Below are 14,540 nucleotides of genomic sequence, written 5' to 3'. Positions count from 1 at the left end.
CATAATTTAGTTTACGTGTACATGTGGGGTGTTTCTATAAACTGCGGAATTGGGGTAACCAATTTTGGGTTTGGGTTTGCTGTTAACCCTTGCTGGGTTGCAGGTAAAATTGGATTACAATGGAATATCTGCCAAAAAATTGAAATTTTGATATTTCACTGTCATTTTGCTTGAATTTCTGTGCAACACCTAAGGGGTTAACAAAGTTTTGAAAATCCGTTTTGGACACCTTGAGGGGCGTAGTTTACAAAATGGGGTAATGTATGGGTGGGTTCTGTTATACAAGACCCATAAAGTGACGTCCGAACTGACTTGGTCCTTGGAAAAATGGGTTTTGGAAATTTAGTCGTAAACTTTAAAAATTGCGTATAAAACTATGAGCCTTATCACATCCGAAAAATATAAAATTTCATTTCCAAAATGATGCCAATGTGAAGTAGACATGTGGAGAATGTAAACTAATAACTGTTATGGGGGGTATCAGCATTTTTGTAAAAAGTAGAGAATTTCAAAGTTCAAAAATAGCAAATTTTTCCCAAATTTTCGTGTATTTTGTAATTTTTTATGCAGAAAGGTAAAATCTATTGACTCACAATTAGCACTACCATGAAGGACAATATGTCACGAGCAAACAATCTCAGAATGGCGTGGGTAGGTGATAGCGTCCCAAAGTTATTACCGCATGAAGTGACAGGTCAGATTTACAAAAAATGGCCTAGGCATTTGGGTACAAATAGGCCTGAAGGGGTTAAGCTACTGATGTGCAAGGGCTATCATATCAAAACATAAACTACAGACATGCATCTACCTAAAAACACCAAAGAGAATTAGTCACTCCAGGTGGTACCAATATCGTCAAAATTGGCTCTTGGCTCATGGACTAACTTTAGTATATTGCTTACCCTTAAGAGGGAGTCACACATAGCAATCTCGCTAGCGAGATCGCTGCTGAGTCACAACTTTTGTGACGTAACAGCGATCTCACCAGCGAGATCGCTGTGTGTGACAGCGATCAGCGAGCAGCCCCCCTGCCGGTATCGCTGATCGCTGGAAGAAACCTCTGGACATATTTTTTGGTCGCTGGTCTCCCGCTGGCCAGCACGCATCGCTGTGTGAGACAGGTGGGAGACCGGCGATCAGGTGTAAAAAATAATAAAAAAAATTAAAAATATAGTTATTCTCACCTTCCGACGTCCCGCGCAGCATTCCCGCCTCTCTCCACGCTCCGGTCCCAGTGATCCTTTGCAAGAATGACCGCGAGACTTCGCGCTCCTGCGAGACTGTGACGTCTCGTGGTCATTCTCGCAAAGGATTACTGGGACCGGAGCGTGGAGAGAGGCGGGAATGCTGCGCGGGACGTCGGCAGGTGAGAATAACAATATTTTTTATTTAAATTCTATTTTTTACAGGGATGGCAAGCGATGCCGGGCGCTCGGCATCGCTGTGCTAATCGCTGGTGAAGCTGTCTGTGACAGCTCACCAGCGATCACATAGCGACTTACCAGCGATCCTGACACCTTGATATCGGTGTCGGTATCGCTGGTAAGTCGCTATGTGTGACTCCAGCTTTACCCTACCCTCAGCAAGAACTGACGCTTCTCCCTGTAGGGTTCCTGTCCTGTGTGACTGTCCTGTATCCTCCTCACTCAGTGCTGCACTGCTGCTGAGCTGAGTCGGCTGACTTTAACTAATAGTATGCTATACTATAGTATATGTGAGAGTCTGCATGAGACCAATTTGCTGTCACTTGAGTTTAACCCCTCTACAGTCACATGCCATATACTGTATGCCATGCATGCATGTCTGAAGCTAGGAGGAGTGTATCACTGTAAATATTTCCACTCACTCCAGCACAGACAGCACACATTTCTCTCTGTCTCCTGACAGCTCCGCCTCCTCCCAGATAAATCACTGCCACTGCCTGGCGCCAGAAAAAGAAAAAAAAAAAAAAAAAGAACCGGCTCGTTGACAGTGCAGAGCCGGCTCATTTCGTTCCCAGCGGGGAGCCGGCTCGTTGAATCGGATCGTTCATGAACGACACATCACTATTGGAGATCCCAAAAGTCCTTCTGTAAGTAATAACACTCCTCCGGTGGGTTGCTGGTTAAATGCTTCTTGCTTAAGAACTGCAGTAATCCTGTTAGCGATGCTACCCCGGCCGGTGGCAGCAGTGGCTCCAATGGCAGGCTGGGTGGGAAAACACACTGAACTAGGTGCCTGAACTTCACACTATGCTCGTCAGCACAGGACCTGTGTGAACTTCACACTATGCTCGTCAGCACAGGACCTGTGTGAACTTCACACTATGCTCGTCAGCACAGGACCTGTGTGAACTTCACACTATGCTCGTCAGCACAGGACCTGTGTGAAGTCAGAGACACGTGATGCACTGGGCTGCAGCCTAGAGATTGCAATGAGGACCAAAAAGCTATCCTACATGTTTCAGAGACTCCTGTCTCCTTCCTCAGGGATGTGGTCCTGTTGCAATCTCTGTAGTATATATGCACACACTCAATAGAAGTAAATAAATTAATTAAAAATGTCCGTCATCACTGGAAGCCAAATAGTTCAATTTCACTATTGAGTCCTTTAGGAATGAGAGTATCAAGCATAAAAATCCAGCGTGACTCAGCGCGAGACATTAGTTTTATATGGTCTCCTTTGCGTGCCTGTTTATGAACGAGTTCTATCCCTATAACTGTCATATTAGACACCAAACCTTCATGATAATTAGCAATGTGGCTTGACAGAGGATGGCCCATGAATTTCTTCTTTATATTCCGGATATGTTCGTTTATCCTTATTTTTAATGGGCGTTTAGTGCGCCCTATATAGATTTTTTTACAGGGGCATTTTATCATGTAAATGACACTCTCTGTAGCACAGGTGATGTAGTCATCAATCGTATATTCCTTGTTACCTTTAATAAAGGTTGATTGTTTGCCAGTTTTTGTTTGGCGGCAAATGCAGCAACTTCTGCAGGGAAAAAAACCTTTCAGACTGGCCAAAAAAGGAAGAGTGGATTTTTTTATACTATTTGAGGGCACGCTCGGAGCTATAATACTCTTAAGGTTACGTGCCTTCCTGTACACAAATCTTGGACCCTGTGGAATGATCGATCCCAGAGTTTTATCCTCTCTCAAAAGATTCCAATGTTTCTTCACTATTTTATTTAAAATGTGGGAGTTGGAGTTACTGCTTCCAAGTCAAAATCCTGCACTTTTGAACAGTTGCGGCGAATCCTTGTAATTTGGCTCTTTGGTACGTTTAATAGCCAACTAGGAAGGTGACAGCTATCTATGGGGATAGTCACTCTCAAAAAACAATTCCTAGAAAAAGGGTATAATGATGATTTATTGGAGGAAGCTATATGTTCCGTGAGGGATAAAACAGCGAGAAGTCTTTTAAGGACTGATTCACCCGATCTAAGTTGTAATACCAGCAAACCTCCGCATAAAATGCAGGACGACTTCATCCCTATCATTTCAGAGTATAACTCCAACTCCCACATTTTAAATAAAATAGTGAAGAAACATTGGAATCTTTTGAGAGAGGATAAAACTCTGGGATCGATCATTCCACAGGGTCCAAGATTTGTGTACAGGAAGGCACGTAACCTTAAGAGTATTATAGCTCCGAGCGTGCCCTCAAATAGTATAAAAAAATCCACTCTTCCTTTTTTGGCCAGTCTGAAAGGTTTTTTTCCCTGCAGAAGTTGCTGCATTTGCCGCCAAACAAAAACTGGCAAACAATCAACCTTTATTAAAGGTAACAAGGAATATACGATTGATGACTACATCACCTGTGCTACAGAGAGTGTCATTTACATGATAAAATGCCCCTGTGAAAAAATCTATATAGGGCGCACTATTTTTTTTTTTTTCTCTTCAAATTCATTTGAGTAAGACAATAGATACCAGTGACTCTAAGCGCAGTAGTAATTCATTTATCTATACAGACTTTCCCTTTGACATCTATGGTGACTGGTGTCTTTCTGCTTTTGCTGCTGGAGTCCCTATATATACTTGAGCGCCACTGAGGTTTTTATATTATAATTGTAAATACACACCTGTACTTTATATCTCCCTCACCTCATGGTAGATTGTAAGCTCTCACGAGCAGGGTCGTCTTATTTTGTCTTATTTTGCTTTATTGTATTGTTACTTATGACTTGTGTTTTGAAACTGTTAAACTGTAAAGCGCTGCGGAATATGTTGGCGCTATATAAATAAAGATTATTATTATTAATGTGTGTGGGGGGTTAATGAGGGGATGGGGGATACTTAATGAGTGGGGGGATTTGGAGTGGGGATGGGGTTAATGTGTGGGGGGATTTGGGAGTAGGGATAGGGGGTTATTGAGGGGGATGGGGGGTTATTTAATGTGTGGGGGAATTTGGAGTGGGGATGGGGGGTTATTTAATGTGTGCGGGGATTTAGAGTGGGGTTGGGGGGTTATTTAATGAGTGGGGATGGGGGTTATTTAATGTGTGTGAGGGATTTGGAGTTGGGATGGGGGTTATTTAATGTGTATGAGGGATGGGGGATTTGGAGTGGGGATGGGGGGATTTAATGTGTGGGGGGGAGATTTGAGGATACAAAATGAAGAGTATGTATGAGGAATCAGTATGGGGGATGGGTGCAGACAGTATGGGGAACGAACGGGTTAATGTATGTGGACACAGTATGGGGAGTGAGGGTGATGGGATGTGTGCAGACACAGTATGAGGAGTTGTGGGGTATGTGTGAGCAGACCGTATAGAGAGTGAGGGGGTAAATATATGAGGAGACAGTATAGTTAACAGGGGGATGTTAGAGGAGACAGTATGAGGAGGGAGTGGAATAGTGTGAGGTGACAGTATATTTCAGATATTTTTTATTTAGGAGCATTATAATGACACTTCTATCTTTAAGGGCATCATGTGGAGATTTGCTGCAGAAGACCGGAGAAGATGGAAGTCTGCAGAGACGGCTGTGGATGAGAAAACTCATCATGGGGTCTGGACAAGAAGAAGAAAAGGAGACCGACTCCAGAGATGATGTCATCTATAAGGTACCTGGATGTAAATATTATTTGTGATACTGACTAATTCTCATGTTTTTATTTGTTAGGAACATTAACCCCTTCACTACCAAGGGTGGTTTGCACATTAACTCCCGGGCCAATTTTTACAATTCTGACCACTGTCCCTTTATAAGGTAATAACTCTGAAACGCTTCCATGGATCCCAGTGATTCTGACATGGTTTTCTCGTGACATATTGTACTTCATGTTAGTGGTAAAATTTCATTCAAATAACTTGCGTTTATTTGTGAAAAAAAATGGAAATTTGGCGAAAATGTTTAAAATTTCTCAATTTTCCAACTTTTAATTTTTATGCCCTTAAATCACAGAGATACGGCACACAAAAAACTTAATAAGTAACATTTCCCACATGTTTACTTTACATCAGCACAATTTTGGAGCCAAAATTTTTTTTTGTTAGGAAGTTATAATTGTTAAAAGTTGACCAGCGATTTCTCATTTTTGCAACACCATTTTATTTTTACGGACCACATCACATTTGAAGCCACTTTGAGGGGTATATATGATAGAAAATACCCAAAAGTGACACCATTCTAAAAACTGCACCCCTTAAGGTGCTCAAAACCACATTCAAGAAGTTCTTCACTTCAGGTGCTTCACAGGAATTTTTTGAATATTTAAAAAAAAATGAACATTTAACTTTTTTTCACAAAAAAAAATACTTCAGGTTCAGTTTTTTTTTATTTTACCAAGGGTAACAGGAGAAATTGGACTGCAAAAGTTATTGTGCAGTTTGTCCATAGTACGCTGATACCTGATATGTGGGAGGGGAACCACTGTTTCGGCGCATGGCAGAGCTCAGAAGGGAAGGAGCGCCGTTTGACTTTTTCAATGCAAAATTGGCTGGAATTCAGATCGGACGCCATCTCACTTTTGGAGAGCCCCTGATGTACCTAAACAGTGGAAACCCCCCACAAGTGACCCCCTTTTGGAAACTAGACCCCCCAAGGAACTTATCTAGATATGTGGTGAGAACTTTGAACCCACAAGGGCTTCACAGAAGTTTATAACGTACAGCGGTACAATTAAAAAATCATATTTTTTCCACAAAAATTATCTTTACACCCCCAATTTTTATTTTCCCAAGGGTAACAGGAAAATAATAGTTATTGTGCAATTTGCCCTGAGTACGCTGATACCCCATATGTGGGTGTAAATGACTATTTGGGCGCATGGCAGAGCTCAGAAGGGAAGCAGCGCCATTTGACTTTTTTGGCTGGAATTGAGATCGGACACCATGTCGCGATTGGAAAACCCCTGATGTACCAAAACAGTGGAAAGCCCCCACAAATGACACCATTTTGGAAACTAGACCCCCCATGGAACTTATCTAGATAAGACCCCCAAGTGCTTCACAGAAGTTTATAACGCCCTGGCGTGAAAATAAAAAAATCATATTTTTTCCACAAACATGATCTTTTAGTCACCATTTTTTTTTTATTTTCCCAAGGGTACCAGGAGAAATTGGACCCCAAAAGTTGTTGTCCAATTTGTCCTGCGTACGCTGATACCCCATATGTGGGAGAAAACTACTGTATGGGCACACGTCAGGCAGGGCTGCCACTAGGAATTTCGGGGCCCCATACTGGCAAAATTTATGGGGCCCCCCTTGAGACTCCGCCCAGGCTCCACCCCCAGCTCCGCCTCCACCCTAGCTCCTCCTCCACCATGCGAACCTTCCAAAATCCCTCCGCCCTTTCTTGGAAAAACTTCACTTCTACACCACACCCTCACCAATCTCACATCAACACCATATCACATACATAGCCATCAGCTTTAGTTTTGACCAAAAGATTTTTTAAGCCTGCCACCATGACAAGGTAGACTCTATTGACAGGGCCCTACTCTACTCTAACCTATTAAACATTTGGCAACTTTTTTTAACCATTATTGTGCATCCATCTTCAGACAATGACCAGATGATACTGAGTCAGTGCCCATCTAACTCTAACATACTCCAGCAAGGTGGCAAAGGCAGTACCTTATATTAGGTTGGTCACATATTAAGTCAATGTAATTGTACCCCCCATGAGACCCCCAGATTCTGTTCCCTCTCCCGTCATGGCTCTTTGGGCACCACCACCATGCAACCGGAGACGGAGACATCGGAGAGAGTCAGAGACAGACAGTCTACTCACCCTGCTCGCTCGCCGCCTCGTGACTGGTCTGCCAGTGCCTACCGTCTGCGCCTCGCCATCCACCGTCCCGCTGCCATCCACGGTCACCATCTTCTGCTCCCAGCCTGGTCCCACCACGTGGCACGCTGGCACAGCCTATGGGTGATGGTCACACAAAATCCCTCATGCTCCATTCAAACATGGCTTTAGGACCCCAATTTCTCAGAAAAGGGCTTTTGGCTGCCAGCTATGTAAGGTGTATGTGCACCCCAAAACATGAGATCGCAGATATCAGCACTTCAGACCAGACATGCTTCTGTAGACACGGACTGTGCTAACAAATCGCCAGTGATCAGCACTGACACTGGTATCCGAGGTCCCAGCAGTCAAAGATGACAAGATGAGAATGGAGGGGATGCCATGTCCCTGACTAATATGTCCCCACTGCTACAGATCTGATAGTGAACTGCCAATCAGATCAATTTACCTGAATGACATTGACATAGGGGAACTGGAAAATCCCCAATGTTCAGCACTAGACCTGTAGTGAGGGTCAGCCCTAAGAGTAAGCGCACGAGCAGCACATTCAATGTGGACTTTCCTCAACAAAATCATGTGGCACGTGTGGATCTTGTCACATACAAGTGACACACTGTGGATTTTAAAATGCACATTTGAGTGGGAATCTCCCACTCATTTGTATTTCCTCACACATTTCCTGGAGGAATAGAAATGCATATTTATAAGTATCTAATGGTCCCAGGACTGCGCTTTATGTTACATTACCATCACAAATCTGTTCTGTGAAAACCCTGCAAAAGAGCCCTGACCCTAAAAATGGCACAGAGTGGACTGAGAACCAGTGGGACTATAAAGCCCCCAGTCAATTTTACACTGCAGACTTCTCCGCTGCCTTGCACATTGTGAGAATAGAGCAGGTGACTTTATAAGAGTTGTCAAAAGGTGACCCCAAAAAATCCCTGAGGTAAGAAAAGACTAGATAATATTACCCCCTCCCCTATGTCTGACTCTGAACCCTTCAGCTAGTGCAGGGGAGGGAGAGGACCGGGGGGCTTTATTTACTGTATTGGGAGTCATCTGGGGACAAGTGAAAGACCCCTAGAAGATGACATCTCATGCACATAGGGCAACCTGAAACAGTAGGGTAAGTGGGAAGAAGCCGGCTCTGCAGCAGAGAATATAGGGCAGGTGGGTGGGAGTCTGCCCCTGTGGGGTACAACACGGGGATGTACCCTAAGGCTCCCAACCCCACAATGGCACTGCAGCCCCTCAGGGGGAGACAGGTTTATTGAGCTGGACGGAACCGCTGCCCCACAGAGCCTTGCTCTCCCAGCATGAGAGCCGCAGTCATATCGCAGCTGCTGCAGAACTCCTATCTGAAGCGCGGTTTCCCTTATCCCCTTCACACGGCCATAAGCGCCCGCCGCCGACGTTGCATAATAACTTTCTAATGGGCCCCCCAATGCCAAAATGCACAAGCGGCTCTGTACACCTCGTACACACGGCTCCGCTCCGTACACCTCGTACACACGGCTCCGCTCCGTACACCTCGCACACACGCGGCTCCGCTCTGTACACCTCGTACACACGGCTCCGCTCCGTACACCTCGTACAGACACGGCTCCGCTCCGTACACCTCGTACACACACAGCTCCGCTCCGTACACCTCGTACACACACGGCTCCGCTCCGTACTCCTCGTACACGCACGGCTCCTCTCTGCTCACCTCGTACACATGCGGCTCCGCTCCGTACACCTCATACACGCGATGCTCCGCTCCGTACACCTCGTACACACGGCTCCGCTCCGTACACCTCGTACACGCACGGCTCCTCTCCGTACTCGTCGTACACGCACGGCTCCTCTACGTACTCGTCGTACACGCACGGCTCCTCTCAACTCATACACACGGCTCCGCTCCGTACTCCTCGTACACACGGCTCCGCTCCGTACATCTCGTACACACGGCTCCGCTCCTTACTCCTCGTACACACGGCTCCACTCCGTACATCTCGTACACACGGCTCCGCTCCGTACTCGTCGTACACGCACGGGTCCTCTCCGTACTCGTCGTACACGCACGGCTCCTCTCCGTACTCGTCGTACACGAACGGCTCCTCTCCGTACTCGTCTTACACGCACGGCTCCTCTCTGTACTCGTCTTACACGCACGGCTCCTCTCTGTACTCGTCTTACACGCACGGCTCCTCTCCGCACAACTCATACACACGGCTCCGCTCCGTACATCTCGTACACACGGCTCCGCTCCTTACTCCTCATACACACACGGCTCCTCTCCGTACTCCTCGTACACGCGCGGCTCCTCTCCGTACTCCTCGTACACGCGCAGCTCCTCTCCGTACACCTCGTACACGCGCGGCTCCGCTCCGTACACCTCGTACACGCGCGGCTCCGCTCCGTACACCTCGTACACGCGCGGCTCCGCTCCGTACACATCGTACACGTGCGGCTCCGCTCCGTACACCTCGTACACGCGCGGCTTCGTTCCGTACTCCTCTTACACGCGCGGCTCCTCTCTGTACTCCTCTTACACGCGCGGCTCCTCTCTGTACTCCTCTTACACGCGCGGCTCCTCTCTGTACTCCTCTTACACGCGCGGCTCCTCTCTGTACTCCTCTTACACGCGCGGCTCCTCTCTGTACTCCTCTTACACGCGCGGCTCCTCTCCGTAAACCTCGTACGCGCGCGGCTCCGCTCCGTACTCCTCGTACGCGCGCGGCTCCGCTCCGTACTCCTCGTACACGCACGGCTCCGCTCCGTACACCTCGTACACGCACGGCTCCGCTCCGTACACCTCGTACACGCGCGGCTCCGCTCCGTACACCTCGTACACGCGCGGCTCCTCTCTGTACTCGTCTTACACGTGCGGCTCCTCTCTGTACTCGTCTTACACGCGCGGCTCCTCTCTGTACTCGTCTTACACGCGCGGCTCCTCTCTGTACTCGTCTTACACGCGCGGCTCCTCTCTGTACTCGTCTTACACGCGCGGCTCCTCTCTGTACTCGTCTTACACGCGCGGCTCCTCTCTGTACTCGTCTTACACGCGCGGCTCCTCTCTGTACTCGTCTTACACGCGCGGCTCCTCTCTGTACTCGTCTTACACGCGCGGCTCCTCTCTGTACTCGTCTTACACGCGCGGCTCCTCTCTGTACTCGTCTTACACGCGCGGCTCCTCTCTGTACTCGTCTTACACGCGCGGCTCCTCTCTGTACTCGTCTTACACGCGCGGCTCCTCTCTGTACTCGTCTTACACGCGCGGCTCCTCTCTGTACTCGTCTTACACGCGCGGCTCCTCTCTGTACTCGTCTTACACGCGCGGCTCCTCTCTGTACTCGTCTTACACGCGCGGCTCCTCTCTGTACTCGTCTTACACGCGCGGCTCCTCTCTGTACTCGTCTTACACGCGCGGCTCCTCTCTGTACTCGTCTTACACGCGCGGCTCCTCTCTGTACTCGTCTTACACGCGCGGCTCCTCTCTGTACTCCTCTTACACGCGCGGCTCCTCTCTGTACTCCTCTTACACGCGCGGCTCCTCTCTGTACTCCTCTTACACGCGCGGCTCCTCTCTGTACTCCTCTTACACGCGCGGCTCCTCTCTGTACTCCTCTTACACGCGCGGCTCCTCTCCGTAAACCTCGTACGCGCGCGGCTCCGCTCCGTACTCCTCGTACACACACGGCTCCGCTCCGTACTCCTCGTACACACACGGCTCCGCTCCGTACACCTCGTACACACACGGCTCCGCTCCGTACACCTCTTACACACAGCTCTGCTACATCCACCCTGTAAACCCCTCCTGAACCCACACAGAAACTTTACCTCATCCAGCAGTACACCATGACAACCAGCACAGCAGAGTCCTGCAGACATGAGGCCCCTGATCATGTGACCCCTGACTCCACCCCTCCTGTGACCTCATCACAGGTCCTGTGCGCACACAGCAGACGGAGCTGGAGGAGCCTGAACAAAACGTAGGGGGGCCCGGGGCTGAGCGTGGACCGGGCTGCCATTGTTCTCAGGCGCCAGGCGGGCACCAGGCCCCCCTAATCACCGGGGTCCCCGCACAGAAACTTTACCTCATCCAGCAGTACACGACAACAAGCACAGCAGAGTCCTGAATACGTCCAGGGCCCTGATCATGTGACAGTGGACTCCTCCCATCTTGTGACCTCATCACAGGTCCTGTGCGCACACAGCAGACAGAGCTCGGGCTGCCAGTGTGCTCGGGCGCCGGGCGCCGGGCGGGCCCCCCCTAATCACTGGGGCCCGCCCCCCCTAATCACTGGGGCCCCATACACTTGTAAGGGCTGTCATGCCCTGATGGCGGCCCTGACGTCAGGGCTCGGAAGGGAAGTAGTGACGTTTTGGAATGCAGACTTTGATGGAATGGTCTGCGGGTGTCATGTTGCTTTTGGAGAGCCCCTGATGTACCTAAACAGTGGAAAACCCCCCACAAGTGACCCCATTTTGGAAACTAGACCCCCCACGGAGCTTATCTAGATGTGTGGTGAGCACTTTGAAACCCCAAGGGCTTCACAGAAGTTTATAACGACCGGGTGTGAAAATAAAAAAAACGTATTTTTTCAACAAACATGATCTTTTAGTCCCCATTTTTTTATTTTCCCAAGGGTAACAGGAGAAATTGGACCCCAAAAGTTGTTGTCCAATTTGTCCTGAGTACGCTGATACCCCATATGTGGGAGAAAACTACTGTATGGGCACACGTCAGGGCTCGGAAGGGAAGTAGTGACGTTTTGGAATGCAGACTTTGAAAGCATGATCTGCGGGTGTCATGTTGCTTTTAGAGAGCCGCTGATGTACCTAAACAGTGGAACCCCCCCCACAAGTGACCCCATTTTGGAAACTAGACCCCCTAAGGAACTTATCTAGATGTGTGGTGAGCACTTTGAACCCCCAAGGGCTTCACAGAAGTTTATAACGACCGGGTGTGAAAATATGATATTTTTGTCCCCAATTTTTTTATTTTCCTAAGGGTAACAGGAGAAATTGGACCCCAAAAGTTGTTTTGCAATTTGTCCTGAGTAGGCTGATACCCGATTTGTGGGAGTAAAACACTGATTGGGCACATGGCAGAGCTTGGAAGGGAAGGAGCACCATTTGACTTTTTCAACGCAGAATTGGCTGGAATTGAGATCAGACGCCATGTTGCATTTGGAGAGCACCTGATGTGCCCAAACAGTGGAAACCCCCAATTCTAACTCCAACCCTAACCCCAACACACCCCTAACCCTAATCTCAGCCTTAGCCCTAACCCTAGCCCTAATGGGAAAATGGAAATAAATACATTTTTTTAATTTTATTATTTTTCCCTAAGGGGGTGATAACGGGGGGTTTGATTTACGATTTATGGCGGTTTTTATGTTTGGCAGCTGTCACACGCTAAAAGATGCTTTTTATTGTAAAAATAGTTTTTGCATCACCACATATTGAGAGCTATAATTTTTCCATATTTTGACCCACCGAGTCATGTGAGGTCTTATTTTTTGCGGGATGAGTTGATGTTTTTATTGGTATCATTTTCGGGCACGTGACATCTTTTGATTGCTTTTTATTCCGATTTTTGGAACGCAGAATGAACAAAAACCAGCGTTTCATGAATTTCTTTTGGGGGAGTGCGTTTACACCGTTCCGCCTGCGGTAAAATTGATAAAGCGCTTTTATTCTTCGGGTCAGTACGGTTACAGCGATACCTCATTTATGTCATTTTTTATGTTTTTGCGCTTTTATGCAATGAAAACAATTTTATATAAAAAATAATTATTTTTGCATCGCTTTATTCTGCGAGCTATAACTTTATTTTTTTGCTGATCATGCTGTATGGCAGCTTGTTTTTTGCGGAACAAGATGACGTTTTCAGCGGTACCATGGATATTTATATGCGTCTTTTTGATCGCGCGTTATTACACTTTTTGTTTGGCGGTATGATAATATATCATTATTTTTTGCTTCGTTTTTTATTTTTATTTTTTAAGGGGTTCGCTAAAGAGGTTAACTAATGGGACAGTTTTATAGGGCGGGTCGTTACGGACGTGGCGATACCAAATATGTGTACTTTTATTGTTTTTTTTTTTCATTTCCAAAAAATGAATTTATTAGGGAATATTTTTTGTTTTTAATTTATTTAGCGATTTTTTAAAATTATTTTTACACTTTTTTTTTTTTTAACTTTATTACATTGTCCCTGGGGGGACATAACTGTCATATGACAGATCGCTGATCTGTCACATCACAGATCACTGACAGATCAGCGATCTGTCACAGGCACTGCATAAGGCTTCCTCGTGCCTGTACTTTGCAGGCACTGAGGAAGCCAGCTCCCTGCAGGCCCCCGAAGGTCCCCGTCACCATCTTGGATTCGGGGACCTGCAAGGATGGAGCCCCCCGCAGCAGCGCTGCACATTGCGCTGCTGTGAGGGGCTCAGGGAAGCACGGAGGGAGCCCCCTCCCTGCCGATGCTTCCCTTTAACCCCCGGTACATCGCGATCGTGTTTGATCGCGGTGTGCAAGGGGTTAACGTGTCGGTGGCGGTCCAGGGTCACATGGATGGAATATTATGTCCATTGTAGGAAAGGGGTTAAAGGGGTTGTCCAGGTTTGTGCTGAGTCTGCAATCATTCTATGTGACTGCAGACTTCTGAATTCTCACAGTGCTCACTGAACGCTGTCAGGATTCTCTCATGCCGGTAATTTACATACATGCGGTCACATGCTGACTAGACGTGTGTGGCCTCACTCAATGAAAGTGAACAGAGCGAGGCCGGGCATTTCTAGTTGGAATGTGGCCAGAAGTATACAAATCACATACTTGTGCTGACATGACTGTATATCGGCAAGGGAGAATCCTAAAAGTGTGCAGTGCATTAGCTGTGAGAATTCAGAAGCTGCAATGTCAGGATTCAGCTCTGCAGGTTCCAGTGTCATCACATGGACACTTCACTCATATGCGATTTTCATAGGTATGGTCCTGTGACAAGGAGCTTCTCTTCCTGCTTTCAGTTTTTTACTGATCATTGAGAGGATTAGGGAGAGCAGCTCGTGGGTACATGACTAACTATGCAAGTCGCATATGTACTTGGGGGGGGGGGCGCCGAACCAAATTCTTCCCCCGGGTGCAAGAAAGCCTAGATACACCTCTGGGCTCACACACACCCATACAAGTCTAGGGATGCGTGCGAAACATCGGACTGCACTTGGATGTCATTCCAGTGCAATCCATTATACGCTGAGACAGGTAATGCAGGAGATGGAGAAATTACTTTCTCCATCTCCTCCTCAG

General features: G+C 47.5%; 1 protein-coding gene across 2 annotated transcripts in view; it reads right to left on the bottom strand.

Moving 5' to 3' along the window:
* Positions 1-11,396, bottom strand: part of LOC141047028 (uncharacterized) — a 38,608-nt gene extending 27,212 nt beyond the window's left edge. The window contains exon 1 of one of the 2 annotated variants that reach the window (XM_073541939.1): positions 11,321-11,396. The gene's annotated coding sequence lies outside the window, so the exon portion shown is untranslated. Of the gene's footprint in view, positions 1-11,063; positions 11,275-11,320 lie in introns of those variants that run through there. The other variant, XM_073541937.1, reaches the window with a different exon arrangement.
* Between the last annotated feature and the right edge of the window lie 3,144 nt (positions 11,397-14,540).

The sequence above is a fragment of the Dendrobates tinctorius genome, unplaced genomic scaffold, assembly GCF_039654945.1.
Source record: "Dendrobates tinctorius isolate UK_male_01 unplaced genomic scaffold, ASM3965494v1 ptg000126l, whole genome shotgun sequence".
Classification (NCBI taxonomy): domain Eukaryota; kingdom Metazoa; phylum Chordata; class Amphibia; order Anura; family Dendrobatidae; genus Dendrobates; species Dendrobates tinctorius.
This window is presented reverse-complemented; position numbering and strand designations above follow the sequence as displayed.